The sequence below is a fragment of the Ranitomeya imitator genome, chromosome 1 (genome assembly GCF_032444005.1).
Source record: "Ranitomeya imitator isolate aRanImi1 chromosome 1, aRanImi1.pri, whole genome shotgun sequence".
Lineage (NCBI taxonomy): Eukaryota > Metazoa > Chordata > Amphibia > Anura > Dendrobatidae > Ranitomeya > Ranitomeya imitator.
The window spans coordinates 884,251,608-884,275,697 of NC_091282.1; positions in this window are offsets into that span (position 1 = coordinate 884,251,608).

A 24,090-nucleotide genomic window follows, 5' to 3' on the forward strand; every position below is an offset into this window, starting at 1 on the left:
AAAGCCTATTATTTTTTTAGCTTGATTTGGGTTCCAAAATCTACCTGAAAAAATCACTACATCAATCAGTGGGCGATAAATATTGGCCTCTGGGCTTGTGTGCCACTCCTGACTCCTGTGTGCGTCATCTCTCACTCAGTGGGCCATAGAAAGCCTTTTTTTGTTTTATTTGTTTTCTAAATTCTCCCTGAAAAAATCATTTTATTTTATTTGGTTTCTAAATTCTTCCTGAAAAAATCATTGTATTCTATTATTTTTTTTTCCTAAAGTCTCCCTGAAAAAAAATAAAAAAATAAAAAAATTGGGAGATTAATATTACCCTTTCTGCTTGTGTGCCAGTCTTGAATCCTGGGTGTGCCATCTCTCTCTCTCTCTCCAATTGTGGGCCATAGAAAGCCTATTATTTTTTTAGCTTGATTTGCGTTCCAAAATCTACCTGAAAAAATCACTACATCAATCAGTGGGAGATAAATATTGGCCTCTGGGCTTGTGTGCCACTCCTGACTCCTGTGTGCGTCATCTCTCACTCAGTGGGCCATAGAAAGCCTTTTTTTGTTTTATTTGTTTTCTAAATTCTCCCTGAAAAAATCATTTTATTTTATTTGGTTTCTAAATTCTTCCTGAAAAAATCATTTTATTCTATTATTTTTTTTTCCTAAAGTCTCCCTGAAAAAAAAAAAAAACACAAATCAGTGGGAGATTAATATTGCCCTTTCTGCTTGTGTGCCAGTCTTGACTCCTGGGTGTGCCATCTCTCTCTCTCTCTCCAATTGTGGGCCATAGAAAGCCTATTATTTTTTTAGCTTGATTTGGGTTCCAAAATCTACCTGAAAAAATCACTACATCAATCAGTGGGAGATAAATATTGGCCTCTGGGCTTGTGTGCCACTCCTGACTCCTGTGTGCGTCATCTCTCACTCAGTGGGCCACAGAAAGCCTTTTTTTGTTTTATTTGTTTTCTAAATTCTCCCTGAAAAAATCATTTTATTTTATTTGGTTTCTAAATTCTTCCTGAAAAAATCATTTTATTTTATTTGGTTTCTAAATTCTTCCTGAAAAAATCATTGTATTCTGTTATTTTTTTTTCCTAAAGTCTCCCTGAAAAAAAAAAAAAAAACAAATCAGTGGGAGATTAATATTGCCCTTTCTGCTTGTGTGCCAGTCTTGACTGCTGGGTGTGCCATCTCTCTCTCTCTCTCTCTCTCCAATTGTGGGCCATAGAAAGCCTATTATTTTTTTAGCTTGATTTGGGTTCCAAAATCTACCTGAAAAAATCACTACATCAATCAGTGGGAGATAAATATTGGCCTCTGGGCTTGTGTGCCACTCCTGACTCCTGTGTGCGTCATCTCTCACTCAGTGGGCCATAGAAAGCCTTTTTTTGTTTTATTTGTTTTCTAAATTCTCCCTGAAAAAATCATTTTATTTTATTTGGTTTCTAAATTCTTCCTGAAAAAATCATTTTATTCTATTATTTTTTTTTCCTAAAGTCTCCCTGAAAAAAAAAAAAAAAATCAGTGGGAGATTAATATTGCCCTTTTTGCTTGTGTGCCAGTCTTGACTCCTGGGTGTGCCATCTCTCTCTCTCTCTCCAATTGTGGGCCATAGAAAGCCTATTATTTTTTTAGCTTGTTTTGGGTTCCAAAATCTACCTGAAAAAATCACTACATCAATCAGTGGGAGATAAATATTGGCGTCTGGGCTTGTGTGCCACTCCTGACTCCTGTGTGCGAGCATCTCTCACTCAGTGGGCCATAGAAAGCCTTTTTTTGTTTTATTTGTTTTCTAAATTCTCCCTGAAAAAATCATTTTATTTTATTTGGTTTCTAAATTCTTCCTGAAAAAATCATTTTATTCTATTATTTTTTTTTCCTAAAGTCTCCCTGAAAAAAAAAAAAAAATCAGTGGGAGATTAATATTTACATTTGTGCTTCAGTGACAGTCCAGCGTGTGTGGCATCTCTCTCATTTGTTGCCACCAACAACAGAGTGTGTAACATTGTGGCTGATTTTCGTTGTGGTCTCACTCACCTGTAAAGGGGTAGCTAAATCATACTGAAGTTATAGCTCACCGTGTAAGTTGTGTGACAGGAACAAATACCGTTAGTTTGTTTACGTTTTTAAAACAATGAGGAAGTCTGGTGGAAGAGGTCGTGGCCGGGGGCGTTCATTGTCAGCTGGTAATGAGGGTAGTGGTAGTGGTGGAGCATCAGCTGGTCGTGGGAAAAAAAATATTGCACCTAAGTCTGGAGCTGTGGAGCCAGGTTCATCGTCTGGCTACACAAGGCCTCGAACGCTCCCTTTTCTGGGAGTAGGAAAACCGCTTTTAAAGCCGGAGCAGCAAGAGCAAGTTTTGGCTTATCTTGCTGACTCAGCCTCTAGCTCTTTTGCCTCCTCTCGTGAAACTGGTAAATGTCAAAGCAGCGCGTCGTTAGTGGATGTTCACGGTCAGGGACAAGTCGCTTCCTTGTCCTCTTCAGCAAAAACAACAACAGAGAAGAATGCAGCAGGCGACACAACGGGTTACTCCATGGAGCTCTTTACACATACCGTCCCTGGCTTAGAAAGTGAAGCAGTTAACAGTCCATGCCCATTACAAGTTGAATCTGACATGGAGTGCACTGATGCACAGCCACAGCCAGACTACTATGCTGGTCCTTTGACTCAGACCACAACATTGCCCTCGCAGGGTAATGATCAAGAATCAGACCCTGATGAGACTATGTTGCCCCATCACGAACGCTATACCACCGACCGACACGGTGACACAGACGAAGTTGCACACGAGCTACAAGAAGAGGTAATAGATGACCCAGTTCTTGACCCCGATTGGCAGCCATTGGGGGAACAGGGTGCAGGCGGCAGCAGTTCTGAAGCGGAGGAGGAGGGGCCGCAGCAGGCATCAACATCGCAACAGGTTCCATCTGCCGGGCCCGTATCTTGCCCAAAACGCGTGGCAAAGCCAAACCCTGTTGGAGGACAGCGTGGCCATCCGGTTAAAGCTCAGTCTGCAATGCCTGAAAAGGTATCCGATGCTAGAAAGAGTGCAGTCTGGCATTTTTTTAAACAACATCCAATTGATCAGCGCAAAGTCATCTGTCAAAAATGTTCAACTACCTTAAGCAGAGGACAGAATCTGAAAAGTCTCAATACAAGTTGCATGCATAGACATTTAACCACCATGCATTTGCAAGCCTGGACTAACTACCAAACGTCCCTTAAGGTTGTAGCACCCTCGGCCAATGAAGCTAGTCAGCAACGCAACATCCCTTCCGGCAGTGTAGGGCCACCATTTTCCGCACCACCTGCAGTATCTGTGCAGGTTTCTTTGCCAGGCAAAAGCGGTCAGGGTCAAGGAATCACCAGTTTCGTAGTAGGAAACACTGCATCTAGGGCACCGGCGGCAACAATACCATCTCCCACCGTCTCTCAGTCTGCCATGTCCACCGGCACCCCCGCTAGTTCCACGATCTCCAGCTCTCCAGTCCAGCTCACCCTACATGAGACTATGGTTAGAAAAAGGAAGTACTTAGCCTCGCATCCGCATACACAGGGTTTGAACGCCCACATAGCTAGACTAATCTCGTTAGAGATGATGCCCTACCGGTTAGTTGAAAGCAAAGCTTTCAAAGCCCTGATGGACTATGCTGTACCACGCTACGAGCTACCCAGTCGACACTTTTTTTCCAGAAAAGCCATCCCAGCCCTCCACCAGCATGTTAAAGAGCGCATCGTCCATGCACTCAGGCAATCTGTGAGCACAAAGGTGCACCTGACAACAGATGCATGGACCAGTAGGCATGGCCAGGGACGTTACGTGTCCATCACGGCACACTGGGTGAATGTTGTGGATGCAGGGTCCACAGGGAACAGCAAGTTTGGGACAGTTCTGCCTAGCCCACGGTCTAGGAAACAGTTGGCTGTAGCCGTTCGCACCCCCTCCTCCTCCTCTTCATCCTCCTGCAGAAGCGAGAGCTCGTCCACAGACCGCAGTCGCACAACCACTCCATCCGCAGCTGCCACTGTTGCACACCAGGTTTCCCATTATGGGGCAGCTACTGGCAAACGTCAGCAGGCTGTATTGGCTATGAAGTGTTTGGGCGACAACAGACACACCGCGGAAGTTCTGTCCGAGTTCTTGCAGAAAGAAATGCAGTCGTGGCTGGGCACTGTAGATCTTGAGGCAGGCAAGGTAGTGAGTGATAACGGAAGGAATTTCATGGCTGCCATCTCCCTTTCCCAACTGAAACACATTCCTTGCCTGGCTCACACCTTAAACCTGGTGGTGCAGTGCTTCCTGAAAAGTTATCCGGGTTTTTCCGACCTGCTCCTCAAAGTGCGTGGACTTTGCTCACATATCCGCCGTTCGCCCGTACACTCCAGCCGTATGCAGACCTATCAGCGTTCTTTGAACCTTCCCCAGCATCACCTAATCATAGACGTTGCAACAAGGTGGAACTCAACACTGCACATGCTTCAGAGACTGTGCGAACAGAGGCGGGCTGTTATGTTTTTGTGGGAGGATACACATACACGGGCAGGCAGTAGGATGGCAGACATGGAGTTGTCAGGTGTGCAGTGGTCGAAGATTCAAGACATGTGTCAAGTCCTTCAGTGTTTTGAGGAATGCACACGGCTGGTTAGTGCAGACAACGCCATAATAAGCATGAGCATCCCCCTAATGCGTCTGCTGATGCAAAGTTTGACGCACATAAAGGATCAGGCGTCTGCAGCTGAGGAAGAGGAAAGCCTTGATGACAGTCAGCCATTGTCTGGCCAGGGCAGTGTACAGGACGAGTTAGCGGGCGAAGAGGAGGAGGAGGACGAGGAGGATGATGGGGATGATTATATTTTTAATGAGGAAGCTTTTCCGGGGCCACTGGAAATTGGTGGCGCGGCAAGGCCGGGTTCTGGTTTTTGGAGGGACACAAGTGACGTGGATTTGCCTGAAACTGCCCCTCAACCAAGCACAACCGCAGATTTGAGAACTGGAACTTTGGCCCACATGGCGGATTATGCCTTACGTATCCTCAAAAGGGACACACGCATAACTAAAATGATGAACGATGACGATTACTGGTTGGCCTGCCTCCTTGATCCTCGCTATAAAGGCAAATTGCAAAATATAATGCCACATGAGAACTTGGAACTAATATTAGCAACCAAACAATCAACTCTTGTTGACCGTTTGCTTCTGGCATTCCCTGCACACAGCGCCCTTGATCGTTCTCACACGAGCTGCAGGGGCCATCAGACCAGAGGAGTTAGAGGGGCAGAAATCAGAAGTGGCATTGGCCAGAGGGGTTTTCTGACCAGGTTGTGGAGTGATTTTGCTATGACCGCAGACAGGACAGGTACTGCAGCATCAATTCAAAGTGACAGGAGACAACATTTGTCCAGTATGGTTACAAACTATTTTTCATCCCTTATCGATGTTCTCCCTCAACCGTCATTCCCATTTGATTACTGGGCATCCAAATTAGACACCTGGCCAGAATTGGCAGAATATGCATTGCAGGAGCTTGCTTGCCCGGCAGCTAGTGTCCTATCAGAAAGAGTATTCAGTGCTGCAGGTTCAATACTAACAGAAAAAAGGACTCGTCTGGCTACCCAAAATGTAGATGATCTAACCTTCATTAAAATGAACCACAACTGGATTTCGAAATCTTTTGCCCCACCTTGCCCGGCTGACACCTAGCTTTCCTATGAAAAGGTCTTGCCTGTGGACTATTCTGAATGCCTTTTCCAATCTCGTAATTTTCTGCACCTGATTGTCCAGCATACGACATGTTTACACCTCACTAAATGGCCAAACTCCCCACACGGGGCCGTGGTATCGACACTTGGCGACAGCACCCGTGAGAGTGCTGTTTGTCTGAAGAGGTGGGTGTGCCCGCTTTTGGTCGACGGCACTGCCACTGGGTCCCTCCTAGTACAATAAAGTGTCTCTGGCGGTGGTGGTGCGCACCCAACGTCAGACACACCGTTGTAATATGAGGGGCCCTGGGCCTGTACCGCCGGCCACAAGACAGTTCCCCCCCCCAGCTCAAACAGTGCTCTACCACTTGCAAAATTATCTCACAGCTCCACCAATGTTTAGTCTATGCGCTGACATCCTTCAATGCCTGCCACTGACAATACCATTGTATTGACATTTTTGTTATGTTAGGCCTTCGAAGCCTGTCTGCGGTCACTCCTTCCACTATGCCTCCACTGACCACACCACTGCTGCCCATGTACCCCTGGAACCAATTTAAAATTGCCTACAGCCAGCCCAATTTTTTTATTTTAGGCCTTCGATGCCTGTCTGCGGTCCGTTCTTTCTACTACTACTACACTGACCAGGCCACTGCTGCCCGTGTACCCCTGGAACCAATTTAAAATTGCCTACAGCCATGTGTTATTATTTTAAGCCTTCGATGCCTGTCTGCGGTCACTCCTTACAATATGCCTCCACTGACCACACCACTGCTGCCCGTGTACCCCTGGAACCAATTTAAAATTGCCTACAGCCAGCCCAATTTTTTTATTTTAGGCCTTCGATGCCTGTCTGCGGTCCGTTCTTTCTACTACTACTACACTGACCAGGCCACTGCTGCCCGTGTACCCCTGGAACCAATTTAAAATTGCCTACAGCCAGCCCAATTTTTTTATTTTAGGCCTTCGAGGCCTGTCTGCGGTCACTCCTTCCACTAGGCCTCCACTGACCACACCACTGCTGCCCGTGTACCCCTGGAACCAATTTAAAATTGCCTACAGCCAGCCCAATTTTTTTATTTTAGGCCTTCGATGCCTGTCTGCGGTCCATTCTTTCTACTACTACTACACTGACCAGGCCACTGCTGCCCGTGTACCCCTGGAACCAATTTAAAATTGCCTACAGCCATGTGTTATTATTTTAGGCCTTCGATGCCTGTCTGCGGTCACTCCTTCCACTAGGCCTCCACTGACCACACCACTGCTGCCCATATACCCCTGGAACCAATTTAAAATTGCCTACAGCCAGCCCAATTTTTTTATTTTAGGCCTTCGATGCCTGTCTGCGGTCCGTTCTTTCTACTACTACTACACTGACCAGGCCACTGCTGCCCGTGTTCCCCTGGAACCAATTTAAAATTGCCAACAGCAATGTGTTATTATTGTTAGGCCTTCGATGCCTGTCTGCGGTCACTCCTTCCACTAGGCCTCCACTGACCACACCACTGCTGCCCGTATACCCCTGGAACCAATTTAAAATTGCCTACAGCCAGCCCAATTTTTTTATTTTAGGCCTTTGATGCCTGTCTGCGGTCCGTTCTTTCTACTACTACTACACTGACCAGGCCACTGCTGCCCGTGTTCCCCTGGAACCAATTTAAAATTGCCAACAGCAATGTGTTATTATTGTTAGGCCTTCGATGCCTGTCTGCGGTCACTCCTTCCACTAGGCCTCCACTGACCACACCACTGCTGCCCGTATACCCCTGGAACCAATTTAAAATTGCCTACAGCCAGCCCAATTTTTTTATTTTAGGCCTTCGATGCCTGTCTGCGGTCCGTTCTTTCTACTACTACTACACTGACCAGGCCACTGCTGCCCGTGTTCCCCTGGAACCAATTTAAAATTGCCAACAGCAATGTGTTATTATGTTAGGCCTTCGATGCCTGTTTGCGGTCACTCCTTCCAATAGTTCTCCACTGACCAGACCAATGCTGGCCGTGTACCCCTGGAACCCAGCTGAAAGTGCATGTAGCCTCCTTTTTTTCTTTGTTTTATATTTAGAAAGCCCAGATTAACTACGCTGTGCAACGGTTCAAGCTACCCAGTCGACATTTCTTTTGCGAGAAAAGCCATGCCAGCCCTCCACCGGCATGAAAAAGTCTGCATTGTCATAGCACTCAGGCAATCAAACAGTAGAAAGGTGCACCTGACAAGAGACGCATGGACCAGTAGGCATGTCCACAAAAAGTTACGTGTCCATTACGGCGCACTGGGTTAATGTGTTGGATGCATGGTCCACAGGGGACAGCCTACAAAGTCTGTCTGCAGTCCCTAATTCCAATTTTCCTCCGCTGACCACACCACTGCTGCCCGTGTACCCCTGGAACCAATTTTACAGTGTCTACAGCCTAATTTTGTTATGTTAGCCTACTACGCCTGTCTGCGGTCCCTCCTTCCAATACTCGTCCACTGACCACACCACTGCTGCCCGTGGACCCCTGGAACCTATTTTTAATTGCATAGAGCATCCTTTTTTTAATAGTAGGCGTACAAAGTCTGTCTGCGGTCCACTATTGAAATTGTCCTCCACTGCCCAGAGCACTGCTGCTTGTGTACCCCTGTAACTTTTTTAAGCTGCAGTGAGCCACATTTTTGGGTTAAGTCCTACTACCTGTGTCTGTCTGCGCCACTCAATTCAGCTGTGTTCCTTTGAAAAAAGCTGAGCGTCAATAGTCTTGTTTTCAGCCTCTAGGAATTTTAAAACTGCTTTGGTAGGGCCTACTAACGGTGTCTGCCTCCCCAAGGTGTGCCCCAGGTTTCCTCGCCATTGCTTCGATCTTCATGCTCTCGTTTAGTAGTTGTTGGAAACTACACTGCATTAGGCCTACAAATTGGGTATGGGGTGTAGAGAGATGGTGTGTTCCACTCCAAGGTGTTCTCCAGGTTGCCTTTCCTGAGCTTCGATCTTCCGGCTCTCGTTTTAGTAGTTCTTGGAAACTACACTGCATTAGGCCTACAAATTGGGTATGGGGTGTAGAGAGATGGTGTGTTCCACTCCAAGGTGTTCTCCAGGTTGCCTTTCCTGAGCTTCGATCTTCCGGCTCTCGTTTAGTAGTTGTTGGAAACTACGCTGCATTAGGCCTACAAATTGGGTATGGGGTGTAGAGAGATGGTGTGTTCCACTCCAAGGTGTTCCCCAGGTTTCCTCGCCAATGCTTCGATCTTCATGCTCTCGTTTAGTAGTTGTTGGAAACTACACTGCATTAGGCCTACAAATTGGGTATGGGGTGTAGAGAGATGGTGTGTTCCACTCCAAGGTGTTCTCCAGGTTGCCTTTCCTGAGCTTCGATCTTCCGGCTCTCGTTTAGTAGTTGTTGGAAACTACACTGCATTAGGCCTACAAATTGGGTATGGGGTGTAGAGAGATGGTGTGTTCCACTCCAAGGTGTTCTCCAGGTTGCCTTTCCTGAGCTTCGATCTTCCGGCTCTCGTTTAGTAGTTCTTGGAAACTACACTGCATTAGGCCTACAAATTGGGTATGGGGTGTAGAGAGATGGTGTGTTCCACTCCAAGGTGTTCTCCAGGTTGCCTTTCCTGAGCTTCGATCTTCCGGCTCTCGTTTAGTAGTTGTTGGAAACTACGCTGCATTAGGCCTACAAATTGGGTATGGGGTGTAGAGAGATGGTGTGTTCCACTCCAAGGTGTTCTCCAGGTTGCCTTTCCTGAGCTTCGATCTTCCGGCTCTCGTTTAGTAGTTCTTGGAAACTACACTGCATTAGGCCTACAAATTGGGTATGGGGTGTAGAGAGATGGTGTGTTCCACTCCAAGGTGTTCTCCAGGTTGCCTTTCCTGAGCTTCGATCTTCTGGCTCTCGTTTAGTAGTAGTGTTGAGCATTCCGATACCGCAAGTATCGGGTATCGGCCGATATTTGCGGTATCGGAATTCCGATACCGAATTCCGATACTTCCCGCGTATCGGATACCGGAATCGGAAGTTCCCAGAATTCAAACTGAACGCAGCAGCCAATGAGGAATGATTGGAAGTGTGGGCACATCCTGTTTAGCATGGTGGGCATGTAAGTACTGGCAAGGCTTGGATTGGCTGCTGAAATGATGTCACTCTGCACTATAAAAAACGCTGTCGCCATTTTGCGCTCACTCTGCTGTGATTTCAGTTAGGGACAGGACGCTGTGTTCTAACTGAGGGCCAGTCGAGCTAGCTAATTGCTTTATTTTCCTTTCCAAAGGCTAATTTAGCAAAACGCTGTGTGTTCTTCACTGTTCACCTTGCTCTTGCCTTGCAGCGCTGTTTTAACAGCGTTCTGCAAGGTCTCTGTGTGTGTGTGTGTGTGCAGCTCACTCTGTAGTCTGTGTGCAGCCATATACCCGGTTGTATTCAGCTCAGGGGGGGTTCACACTGCCTCACACAGTTGTCCTTTTTTGCTCTTAGTGCAGCCTGCTGCACATTTTTTCTCAAATTTCCTATTAGTGTTTTTCCACCAGTCTCCAGCTCTATTGTGGAAAAACACTACATAGGATAACCTAGAGGGGGTTTTTTGGGCCTTGCAGCGCCGTTTACGGCTGTCTGCACGGTTTCTGTGTGAGCCCAGCTCGCCCTGTAGTCTGTGTGCAGCCATAGCCGGTTGGATTCAGCTCAGGGTTCGTTACTGGCTCATACCTTGAGAAAAATTTTACTTTTTTTCAAATAGTGCAGCCTGTTTAAAATTTGAAAAAAAAAAATTCCTATTAGTGTCTTTCCACTCGTATCCAGCTAAATAGTGGAAAAACACTATATAGGATAACCTAGAGGAGGGTTTTTTGGCCTTGCAGCGCCGTTTACGGCTGTCTGCACGGTCTCCGTGTGAGCCCAGCTCGCCCTGTAGTCTGTGTGCAGCCATAGCCGGTTGGATTCAGCTCAGGGTTCGTTACTGGCTCATACCTAGAGAAAAATTTTACTTTTTTCAAATAGTGCAGCCTGTTTAAAATTTGAAAAACAAAAATTCCTATTAGTGTCTTTCCACTCGTATCCAGCTAAATAGTGGAAAAACACTATATAGGATAACCTAGAGGAGGGTTTTTTGGCCTTGCAGCGCCGTTTACGGCTGTCTGCACGGTCTCTGTGTGAGCGCAGCTCGCCCTGTAGTCTGTGTGCAGCCATAGCCGGTTGGATTCAGCTCAGGGTGCGTTACTGCCTCATACCTTGAAAAACAATTTCCTTTTTTTCAAATAGTGCAGCCAGTTTAAAATTTGAAAAAAAAAAATTCCTATTAGTGTCTTTCCACTCATATCCAGCTAAATAGTGGAAAAACACTATATAGGATAACCTAGAGGAGGTTTTTTTGGCCTTGCAGCGCCGTTTACGGCTGTCTGCACGGTCTCCGTGTGAGCCCAGCTCGCCCTGTAGTCTGTGTGCAGCCATAGCCGGTTGGATTCAGCTCAGGGTTCGTTACTGGCTCATACCTTGAGAAAAATTTTACTTTTTTTCAAATAGTGCAACCTGTTTAAAATTTGAAAAAAAAAATTCCTATTAGTGTCTTTCCACTCGTATCCAGCTAAATAGTGGAAAAACACTATATAGGATAACCTAGAGGAGGGTTTTTTGGCCTTGCAGCGCCGTTTACGGCTGTCTGCACGGTCTCTGTGTGAGCGCAGCTCGCCCTGTAGTCTGTGTGCAGCCATAGCCGGTTGGATTCAGCTCAGGGTGCGTTACTGCCTCATACCTTGAAAAACAATTTCCTTTTTTTCAAATAGTGCAGCCAGTTTAAAATTTGAAAAAAAAAATTCCTATTAGTGTCTTTCCATTCGCATCCAGCTAAATAGTGGAAAAACACTACATAAGATAACCGAGAGGAGGGTTTTTTGGCCTTGCAGCGCCGTTTACGGCTGTCTGCACGGTCTCCGTGTGATTTAAACTAGCTCTGTAGCCCGATCTGCACCAAAAAAAAAGTTAAGTTCACCAAACACAACTTAACACTTGTGTAGGCCACATTTGAAAAATAATAAAGTTTAGTCCACAATTTACAACATTAGTGTTTCTTACACCTGTTAGGAGGAGCATTTCAGGAATAAGCACACTAAGGCCTTAGTACTTTTCTGCTTATCTTTATCTGTCAACCAAGATGAAGAGGGCAGGGAGTAAGGCACGTGGGCGTGGGCGCGGAGCAGGGAGAGGAGCAGGGAGAGGACGTGGTGATTCTGTGCCTGCTGCGGGCGCCGGTGACTCGTCGTCACTCAGTTTCAGCAGGGAACAGTCCTTCATGCGCAGCTTTGTCGGAGAGCGCCGTGCACCGCTGCTACGTGAAGACCAAATTGAAGCCGTTGTCGGGTGGATGGCAGCTAACGCCTCGGCATCGACTTCAGTTAGTGCCACATCCTCTCAGGCACAGAGCACTGGAGAGCAGCCATCTGTCTCTTCACCACCTGCCAAATTGGCCAGGCAGTCAGAGAGCCCAGGACAGGAGCCGTCTCTACTTCTGTTCTCTGAATCTCTTGGCTTGGAAACAGGGGGCCAGCCAAGCAGCATTGGAGAAATGGAAGAAGAGGCAGTGTGCAGTGATGCCCAAAAGCTTTATCTCTCTGACTCTGAAGAGGCAGGTGGGCCAGTGCCTCCGGTGACCACAGCGCAGTACGCATCTGATGATGAAACTCAGGTGCCGCTTTCTGATGCGTACTGTGCTGCCGAGACTACCCAGGAGGAGCAGTTGGTGGCAGAGGGTAGTGGAGATGATGAGGTCCTTGACCCATCGTGGCGTGAGGAACAGGAAGGTGGTGGGAGCAGCTCTGAGGAAGAGCTTCCCCTTACGGGCCAAAGAGGGAGAGGGAGGGGGAAGACTGCGGAGCCTGTAGCCTCCACTTTGGCACCCGTTAGGAGCCTGTCTCTTTCCAAAAAGCCAAAAAGGGCGCTCCCAAGACTTGCAGTGCCTGGTCCTTTTTTGACACAGTTGCAGATGACATTTGTTTTGTCAAATGCAAGCTGTGTCATCAGAAAGTAAAAAGAGGTAAAAGTGTCAGCAACCTCAATACCACAAATATGTGGAAACATGTGCGGAACAGGCACGCGGTGGAGTTACAGAAACACAGTGAAGACGTAGGCCAACCAACAGCGGCAGCTACCACCTCTTCATCTCGTGTTGCCTCTTCCTCCACTGTTTTCCAGAGACCTAGTGTAATTCCACCCACAGCACCACCTTCCCAGTCATCCTCACACTCCCAGTCTACTCTACTGCCATCGGTAGTCCAGGCATGGGAGAAAAGGCGGGCATTCTCGGCCAACCACCCCCGAGCACAGGCTCTGAATGCAGGCATTGCCAAACTGTTGTCCCTGGAAATGCTCTCGTTCAGGCTGGTGGAGACTGACAGCTTCCGTGACTTGATGGCATTGGCAGTCCCACAGTACAAGGTGCCCAGCCGCTTTTACTTCAGCAGGCAGGCTGTCCCTGCCCTGCACAGGCATGTTGAGGCAAACATAAAACATGCGCTACTGAACGCCGTCAGTAGCAAGGTCCACCTCACCACCGATGCGTGGACCAGTCAGCATGGACAGGGGCGATATGTTTCCCTCACTGCCCATTGGGTTAATGTTGTTGAGCCAGGTACAGATCGTGCGAGTGGCGCAGGACATGTCCTGCCCACTCCAAGGATTGCAGGAATCCAGTCTGTACGCATCGACTCCTCCTCTTACACCAGTTCCTCTGATTCCTCTCTGCAGGATCCGTCACAGTCCACCTCCACATGGACCCGTGAACGTTTACCTATGACCGACATGAGCACAGCCGTGGCCAAACGTCAGCAGGCCGTCTTGAAACTAGTTTCATTGGGGCATCGAAGCCACACAGCGCAGGAGCTCTGGAATGCCATCAAGCAGGAGAGCGATGTGTGGTTACTGCCAGCGAATCTCCAGCCAGGCATGGTAGTGTGTGACAATGTCCGAAATCTGGTGGCAGCTTTGGCCCTTGGCAACCTCACTCACATCCCATGTCTGGCACATGTGCTCAATTTGGTTGTGCAGTTTTCTGAGGGACTATCCGGATCTTGATGCCCTGCTGCACAAAGTCCGCCTAGAGTGTGCTCACTTGCGGCGTTCCAGCTTGGCCAGATCCCGCATTGCTGCTCTGCAGCGCCGATTCCGCCTTCCGGAACACCGCATCATATGTGACCTACCTACCCGGTGGAATTCCACGTTACATATGTTGGAGCGGTTGTGTGAGCAGCAGCAAGCAGTTATGGAGTACCAGCTGCATCAGGCGCAAAGAAGTCGCAGTCAGCGCCGATCAGACTTCACAACCACAGAGTGGGCCACTATGAAGGACGTCTGCCAGGTTTTGCGTCCTTTTGATTATTCCACGCGGATGGCAAGTGCAGATGATGCACTAGTCAGCATGACTGTCCCCCTTATCTGCCTGCTTCAGCAAACTTTGCAAGGGTTAAGGGATGATGTGGTGGAAGAGGTGGAGGATGAGGAGTCACCTTTTCCATCAGCTTCTGGAGAGTCAGCGCCACGTGGTTCCTCACAAAGGGGTACGCAGGGGCCAATTTGTGAGGAGGATGAGGAGGAGTCAATGGAGGAGGAAGAGCTCCGTCCAGAGGAGGGAGCGACACAATTGTCCAGTGGTCAGTGTGTACAGCGAGGGTGGGGTGATGACGAGCGGGCAGAGATCATGTCTCAAGCAGGGGACAGCGTTTCTGGGCCAGTTGGCACTCTGCAGCACATGGTGGATTTCATGCTGCAGTGCCTGAGAAACGACCGCCGCATCGACCACATTCTCAACATGCCTGATTATTGGGTGTTCACCCTCCTTGATCCTCGCTACCGGGACAACGTCCAAAACCTCATCCCTGCGTTGACCCGGGAGCGTAAATTGCGGGAGTACCACGACACACTGGTGAATTCCATCATCTTCTCCTGTCCAACTGAGAGGAGTGCTGCTAGTGCTTTACAAAGCAGCTCAGTGCGTCGAGGCAGTGGGGGAGGCTCTGCCCAAAGAGGGAGCAGAAGCAGTGCCTCTGCCCAAGGCAAGCCCAGTATGGCACAACTCTGGCACACTTTTGTGTGCCCGCCCCAAATGTCTACACCATCACCGGCGGCTCCAGTCAGCAGGAGGCAACGGTTCCGTCAGATGGTGACAGACTACATGGCTTGCCCTCTTACTGTACTCCCAGACGGCTCTTCCCCGTTCAAGTTTTGGGTCTCTAAGCTGGATACATGGCCAGAGCTAAGCCAGTATGCATTGGAGGTGCTGGCTTGCCCTGCGGCTAGTGTCTTATCGGAACGTGTCTTTAGTGCCGCAGGTGGTGTACTAACAGACCGTCGCATGCGACTATCCTCCGATAACGTTGACCGGCTTACTTTCCTGAAAATGAACCAGGCCTGGATCTCGCAGGAATTTGCCACTCCTCTGCCTGATTAAGTAATTGGGTGTCATCCAGGTCTCCTGCTGTGTTCATCTTTCTACCACCTGAACTGCTATTCCTGGGCTCCAACACCGCCAGTTGCGGCTCAGAAGTGCAGGCTGCACAGTAAAAACATATGACCCAGTGTTATTGGGTTTCAGTAACGTCAGCTGATCCCCAGCTGTGTAGCCGGCAATGTGTCCTGCGACCGCCACGCTGGCACAACAACCTAAATGTAAGGGAACCTGTCCCCCCCCCCCCGTCGTTTGTTACTGAAAGAGCCATCTTGTGCAGCAGTAATGCTGCACAAGGAAAAGGTAGCTCTTTTTTTTTAGCTCTTTGCACACGCAGAACTTAACACTTATAAAATGTGTTCACTGATACCGTTATACCGTCCCGGAGCTGGGACTTTCCTTCGTAATGTGACGCAGCACAGCCGTCATTCCTACCCCCTTGGTGCCATGCGCTGCCTCCTCAGCGTTGTTTTAAGCTGTCACGGAGCCTGCGCTGTTCTGTTATCCCTTGGGCATGCCCTATTTGCGCTGCCTGTCTTCTGACATAATTTGGTGTCAGGCTGGCTGCGCCTGTGCGGCCGCGCTGCCCGACATCCCGCCTCGCAGTGTCTTCTGATTGAGTCACACTGCGGGCCTGGGATCCATGGGCATGCGCAGTGCATATCTTCCCCTCGGGCTCTCGCTCATTTCCCTCCACCTTCTTTAGACTGTGCGCCGTCAGCTGATCCCTAGCATGCCACGGCCGTGACACCGCACAGTCTGAAGAAGAGGGAAGGAGGGGAGTGAGAGTCGAGGTTATGCACTGTGCATGCCCATGGTTCCAAGGCCCGCAGTGGGATTACGTTAGACGAGACTGCGAGGTGGGATCTGGAGCAGCGTGGACGCACAGGCACTGACAGCCTGACACCAAATTATGTCAGAAGACAGGCAGCGCTAATTGGGCATGGCCAAGGGCTAACAGAACAGCGCAGGCTCCGTGACAGCTTAAAACAACGCTGAGGAGGCAGCGCACGGCATCAAGGGGATAGGAATGACAGCTGTGCTGTGTCCCATTACGAAGGAAATTCGCACCTCCGGAACGGTTTAACGGTATAAAGGGACACATTTTTAGTGTTTACTTCGGTGTTTGCAAGGAGCATAATTAAAAGAGCAACCTTTTCCTTTTGCATCCTTAGTGCTGCACAAGATGGCTCTTTCAGCTACAAACGTCTTGGGGGGGGTTAAAGGTTCCCTTTCAACTTGCTCCAATCAGGCTTCGGCCTACACTCTGTTCCTCTGCTCCTCCTGCTGTCCCTGGGCTCTAACACCGCCAGTTGGTGCCTGGAAGTGCTGTGTGCACAGTCAACAGTCGCTCCTCTGTTATTGGGGTTCAGTAACGTCAGCTGATCCCCAGCTGTGTGTGCGGCAATACCTCCAATCTGCTCCTCCTGCTGTCCCTGGGCTCTAACACCGCCAGTTGGTGCCTGGAAGTGCTGTGTGCACAGTCAACAGTCGCTCCTCTGTTATTGGGGTTCAGTAACGTCAGCTGATCCCCAGCTGTGTGTGCAGCAATACCTCCAATCTGCTTCTCCTGCTGTCCCTGGGCTCTAACACCGCCAGTTGGTGCCTGGAAGTGCTGTGTGCACAGTCAACAGTCGCTCCTCTGTTATTGGGGTTCAGTAACGTCAGCTGATCCCCAGCTGTGTGTGCGGCAATACCTCCAATCTGCTCCTCCTGCTGTCCCTGGGCTCTAACACCGCCAGTTGGTGCCTGGAAGTGCTGTCTACACAGTCAACAGTCGCTCCTCTGTTATTGGGGTTCAGTAACGTCAGCTGATCCCCAGCTGTGTGTGCGGCAATACCTCCAATCTGCTCCTCCTGCTGTCCCTGGGCTCTAACACCGCCAGTTGGTGCCTGGAAGTGCTGTGTGCACAGTCAACAGTCGCTCCTCTGTTATTGGGGTTCAGTAACGTCAGCTGATCCCCAGCTGTGTATCCGGCAACGTGTCATGCGACCGCCACGCTGGCACAACTAAAATGTAAGGGGACCTGTCCCCACCCCCCCCTAGGCGTTTGTTACTGAAAGAGCCACCATGTGCAGCACTAATACTGCACAAGGGAAAGGTCGCTCTTGAAATTATGCTCCTTGCAAACGCTGAACTACACACTCATGTAATGTGTCCCCTCACACCGTCCAACCGTCCCGGAGGTGGGACTTTCCTTTGTAATGTGACGCAGCACAGCCGTCATTGCTACCCCCTTGGCACCGTGCGCTGCCTCCTTAGCGTTGTTTGATTCCGTCATGGACCCTGCGCTGTTATGTTATCCCTTGGCCATGCACAGTTTGCGCTGCCTGTCCTCTGACATCATTTGTTGTCGTCCTGGCTGCGCCTGTGCGTCCACGCTGCCCGAAATCACACCTCGCAGTGTCGTCTAATGTGATCCCACAGTGGGCCTGGTATCCATGGCAATGCGCAGTGCATATACTAGCCTCTCACTCCCCTTCTTCACGCTTCTTCAGACTAGACGGCGTCAGCTGATCCCTAATAGCATGCCACGGCCGTGACGCCGCACAGTCTGAAGAAGCAGGAAGGAGGTGAGTGAGAGGCGATGATATGCACTGCGCATGCCCATGGATCCCTGGCCCGCAGTGGGACTACATTAGATGACACTGCAAGGTTGGATCTCGGGCAGCTTGGACGCACAGGCACTGCCAGCCTGACACCTACATGATGTCAGAAGACGGGCACCGCTAACTGTGCATGGCCAAGGGATAACATTACAGCGCGGGCTCCGTGACAGAACCAAACAACGTTGAGGAGGTGGCGCTCGGTACCAAGGGGGTTGGAATGACGGCTGTGCTGTGTCACATTACAAAGGAAAGTCCCACTTCCGGGATGGTTTGACGGTGTGAGGGGACACATTATATGAGTGTGTACTTCAGCGTTTGCAAGGAGCATCATTTTCGGAGCCACCATTTTCCATGTGCAGTATTACTGCTGTACAAGATGGCTCTTTCAGCAACAAATGCCTGGGGGGGGTTAAAGGTTCCCTTTCAACTTGCTCCACTGCAGGCTTCGGCCTACACTCTGCTCCTCTTTGATTCCCTGGGTTTCAACACTGTCAGTTGCCACCTGGAAGTGTTGTCTACACAGAAAAAACACTAGGTGATGTGTCAGTGGGGTTCAGCACCGCCAGCTGTTCCCCTGCTGTGTAGTCGGCAACGTGTCCAGCACAAGCCACGCTGGCACAACAGAACAAAAGCTGCCACCAGTGCAGTACACTCTGCTCCTCTCCTCCTCCTGCTGACCCTGGGCTCAAACACCGCTAGTTTTTGCCCGGAAGTGCTAGCTGCACAGAGAAAAACACCAGCCAATGTGTTAGTGGGGTTCAGCAACGCCAGCTGTTCCCCTGCTGTGTAGCCGGCAACGTGACCTGCAAACGCCACGCAGGCACATGAACTGAAATTAAAGGGAACCTGGCCCCACCCCCCCAGGTGTTTCTATGTATAACAGCCACCTAGTACAGCAGTACTGCTGCATTTGTACAAGGTGGCTGACTTTTTCTCCTTGCCCACATGGAACTCAACACGTACAAAATGTGTCTCATTGAGACCATTCCACTGTCCCTGAGGTGTGACTTTCCTTTCTAATGATACGCAGCACCCCCCTTGGTAGCGTTTCCCGTCTTTTGTCATCATGGTTAGCTGGCTGCGCCTGTGCATCCGCCCTGCTAGAAACAACGCCCCTCGTTGTCATATTTATTTTGTCAGCGAGGGTGTGGTTTATGGGCACGAGCAGTGCATATGTTCGCCTGTCTTAACTCATCTCCTTCCGCCTTCTTCAGACTGTGCGGCCTCCTGGCCGTGGTAGGCGATAAGGGATCAGCTGAGGCCGCCCAGTCTGGAGCAGGTGTAAGGACATGTGTGAGTGGCAAACCTATTTACTGCACAAGGCCACGAATCCCAGCCACGCAGTGTGATTTTTTGAAAACACACTGTGGGTCTGGGATTCATGTCCATCGCTAACCGCAACGGCCGACATGAAATGAGATCAGAAGACAGGAAGCGCTCACAGCGCATGGCCAAGGGATCACAATAGCGCAGACTCCTGTACAGCAAATAACAACGCTCAGGAATCTGCGCACAGCAGCTAGGTGTAAATTTTGACACCTCCTTAAAAAGACAAGTCACGCCTCCACTACTGTTTGACAGTATAATGGGCTAAATAGTGTACGTGTTTTATTCAGCGTGTGCAAGGAGCAAAATTAAATAGAGCAACCTTTGACTTGTGCATCATTAATGCTGTTCAAGGTGTGGCTCTTGTACCTTGCAACACCTGAGGGGGGGTTAAAGGTAACCTTTGAAATTGGTTCAACTAGGCTTCGGCCTACACTCTGCTCCTCTACTCCTCCTGCTGACCCTGGGCTCAAACACCGCTAGTTTCTGCCCGGAACTGCTAGCTGCACAGAGAAAAACACCAGTCAATGTGTTCGTGGGGTTCAGCACCGCCAGCTGTTCCCCTGCTGTGTAGTTGGCATCGTGTCCAGCACAAGCCACGCTGGCACAACCGACCAAAAGCTGCCACCAGTGCAGGCTTCGGCCTACACTCTGCTCCTCTCCTCCTCCTGCTGACCCCGGGCTCAAACACCGCCAGTTTCTGCCCGGACATGCTAGCTGCACAGAGAAAAACACCAGCCAATGTGTTAGTGGGGTTCAGCACCGCCAGCTGTTCCCCTGCTGTGTAGTCGGCATCGTGTCCAGCACAAGCCACGCTGGCACAACTGACCAAAAGCTGCCACCAGTGCAGGCTTCGGCCTACACTTTGCTCCTCTCCTCCTCCTGCTGACCCTGGGCTCAAACAACGCCAGTTTCTGCCCGGACATGCTAGCTGCACAGAGAAAAACACCAGCCAATGTGTTAGTGGGGTTCAGCACCGCCAGCTGTTCCCCTGCTGTGTAGCTGGCAACGTGTCCTGCAAACGCCACGCAGGCACATGAACTGAAATTGAAGGGAGCCTGCCCCCCACCCCCCCAGGTGTTTCTATGTATAACAGCCACCTTGTACAGCAGTACTGCTGCATTTGTACAAGGTGGCTGACTTTTTCTCCTTGCACACGTGGAACTCAACAAGTACAAAATGTGTCTCGTTACAGACCATTACAATGTCCCTGAGGTGTGACTTTCCTTTTTAATGACACGCAGCACCCCCATTGTTAGCGCTGCCCGTCTCCTGACATCATTGGTTGGCTGGCTGTGCCTGTGCGTCCCCCCTGCCCGACACAACGCCCCCCGTTGTCTCATATATTTTGACTGCGAGGGTGTGATTGATGGGCACGAGCAGTGCATATGTTCCCCTGTCTTCACTCCCCTCCTTCCGCCTTCTTCTGACTGTGCGGCCTCATGGCCGCGGCATGCGATAAGGGATCAGCTGAGGCCGCCCAGTCTGAAGCAGGTGTAAGGACATGTGTGAGCGGCGAACATATTTACTGCACAAGGCCACGAATCCCAGCACCGCAGTGTGACTTTAGGAAAAGCCACTGTGGGTCTGGGATTTATGGCCATCGTTAACCGCACCGGCCAACATGAAATGAGGTCATGAGACGGCCTGCACTAACAGGGTATTGCCAAGGGATAACACAAGAGCGCAGTTTCCTGTACTGCAAATAACAACGGTAAGGAATCTGCGCCCAGCACCTAGGTGTAAATTTGTACACCTGTGCTGCGTCTCCTTAAAAAGACTAGTAGTCACGCCTCCACTACTGTTTGACAGTATAATGGGCTAAATAGTGTACGTGTTTAATTCAGCGTGTGCAAGGAGCAAAATTAAATAGAGCAACCTTTGACTTGTGCATCATTAATGCTGTTCAAGGTGTGGCTCTTGTACCTTGCAACACCTGAGGGGGGGTTAAAGGTAACCTTTGAAATTGGTTCAACTAGGCTTCGGCCTACACTCTGCTCCTCTCCTCCTCCTGCTGACCCTGGGCTCAAACACCGCTAGTTTTTGCCCGGAACTGCTAGCTGCACAGAGAAAAACACCAGTCAATGTGTTAGTGGGGTTCAGCAACGCCAGCTGTTCCCCTGCTGTGTAGTCGGCAACGTGTCCAGCACAAGCCACGCTGGCACAACAGAACAAAAGCTGCCACCAGTGCAGGCTTCGGCCTACACTTTGCTCCTCTCCTCCTCCTGCTGACCCTGGGCTCAAACAACGCCAGTTTCTGCCCGGACATGCTAGCTGCACAGAGAAAAACACCAGCCAATGTGTTAGTGGGGTTCAACACCGCCAGCTGTTCCCCTGCTGTGTAGTCGGCATCGTGTCCAGCACAAGCCACGCTGGCACAACTGACCAAAAGCTGCCACCAGTGCAGGCTTCGGCCTACACTTTGCTCCTCTCCTCCTCCTGCTGACCCTGGGCTCAAACAACGCCAGTTTCTGCCCGGACATGCTAGCTGCACAGAGAAAAACACCAGCCAATGTGTTAGTGGGGTTCAGCACCGCCAGCTGTTCCCCTGCTGTGTAGCTGGCAACGTGTCCTGCAAACGCCACGCAGGCACATGAACTGAAATTGAAGGGAGCCTGCCCCCCACCCCCCCAGGTGTTTCTATGTATAACAGCCACCTTGTACAGCAGTACTGCTGCATTTGTACAAGGTGGCTGACTTTTTCTCCTTGCACACGTGGAACTCAACAAGTACAAAATGTGTCTCGTTACAGACCATTACAATGTCCCTGAGGTGTGACTTTCCTTTTTAATGACACGCAGCACCCCCATTGTTAGCGCTGCCCGTCTCCTGACATCATTGGTTGGCTGGCTGTGCCTGTGCGTCCCCCCTGCCCGACACAACGCCCCCCGTTGTCTCATATATTTTGACTGCGAGGGTGTGATTGATGGGCACGAGCAGTGCATATGTTCCCCTGTCTTCACTCCCCTCCTTCCGCCTTCTTCTGACTGTGCGGCCTCATGGCCGCGGCATGCGATAAGGGATCAGCTGAGGCCGCCCAGTCTGAAGCAGGTGTAAGGACATGTGTGAGCGGCGAACATATTTACTGCACAAGGCCACGAATCCCAGCACCGCAGTGTGACTTTAGGAAAAGCCACTGTGGGTCTGGGATTTATGGCCATCGTTAACCGCACCGGCCAACATGAAATGAGGTCATGAGACGGCCTGCACTAACAGGGTATTGCCAAGGGATAACAGAAGAGCGCAGTTTCCTGTACTGCAAATAACAACGGTAAGGAATCTGCGCCCAGCACCTAGGTGTAAATTTGTACACCTGTGCTGCGTCTCCTTAAAAAGACTAGTAGTCACGCCTCCACTACTGTTTGACAGTATAATGGGCTAAATAGTGTACGTGTTTAATTCAGCGTGTGCAAGGAGCAAAATTAAATAGAGCAACCTTTGACTTGTGCATCATTAATGCTGTTCAAGGTGTGGCTCTTGTACCTTGCAACACCTGAGGGGGGGGGTTAAAGGTAACCTTTGAAATTGGTTCAACTAGGCTTCGGCCTACACTCTGCTCCTCTCCTCCTCCTGCTGACCCTGGGCTCAAACACCGCTAGTTTTTGCCCGGAACTGCTAGCTGCACAGAGAAAAACACCAGTCAATGTGTTAGTGGGGTTCAGCAACGCCAGCTGTTCCCCTGCTGTGTAGTCGGCATCGTGTCCAGCACAAGCCACGCTGGCACAACTGACCAAAAGCTGCCACCAGTGCAGGCTTCGGCCTACACTTTGCTCCTCTCCTCCTCCTGCTGACCCTGGGCTCAAACAACGCCAGTTTCTGCCCGGACATGCTAGCTGCACAGAGAAAAACACCAGCCAATGTGTTAGTGGGGTTCAGCACCGCCAGCTGTTCCCCTGCTGTGTAGCTGGCAACGTGTCCTGCAAACGCCACGCAGGCACATGAACTGAAATTGAAGGGAGCCTACCCCCCACCCCCCCAGGTGTTTCTATGTATAACAGCCACCTTGTACAGCAGTACTGCTGCATTTGTACAAGGTGGCTGACTTTTTCTCCTTGCACACGTGGAACTCAACAAGTACAAAATGTGTCTCATTACAGACCATTACAATGTCCCTGAGGTGTGACTTTCCTTTTTAATGATAAGAAGAACCCGGCACTCAACTTAAGTCAAAACTGCTGATTTTTATTTCGTAGTACGAAAAAACGTTTCGGCCTGGTCTGGCCTTCGTCAGTTACGTACTAGGTGGTATCTGGACAAATGAAGGAATGCTTCAATGAGCGTAATAGACTCCAGGGAGATCCCTTAGAAAATATAAGTCCCTGGTCAGAGACGCGGCTGCAGACGCTGCTGCAGGCTGGAAGCGAGACGGTGTCAGGACGCGGTGTCCACCGCTGTCAGGGGAGTCTGCAGCCGCGTCTCTGACCAGGGACTTATATTTTCTAAGGGATCTCCCTGGAGTCTATTACGCTCATTGAAGCATTCCTTCATTTGTCCAGATACCACCTAGTACGTAACTGACGAAGGCCAGACCAGGCCGAAACGTTTTTTCGTACTACGAAATAAAAATCACCAGTTTTGACTTAAGTTGAGTGCCGGGTTCTTCTTATCTATATGTACATGGTTTGGGAACCTACCCGTGCACCTGAGTAGCAGTGCCCACGTCTTTTGACTCACTATTTCCTTTTTAATGACACGCAGCACCCCCATTGTTAGCGCTGCCCGTCTCCTGACATCATTGGTTGGCTGGCTGTGCCTGTGCGTCCCCCCTGCCCGACACAACGCCCCCCGTTGTCTCATATATTTTGACTGTGAGGGTGTGATTGATGGGCACGAGCAGTGCATATGTTCCCCTGTCTTCACTCCCCTCCTTCCGCCTTCTTCTGACTGTGCGGCCTCATGGCCGCGGCATGCGATGAGGGATCAGCTGAGGCCGCCCAGTCTGAAGCAGGTGTAAGGACATGTGTGAGCGGCGAACATATTTACTGCACAAGGCCACGAATCCCAGCACCGCAGTGTGACTTTATGAAAAGGCACTGTGGGTCTGGGATTT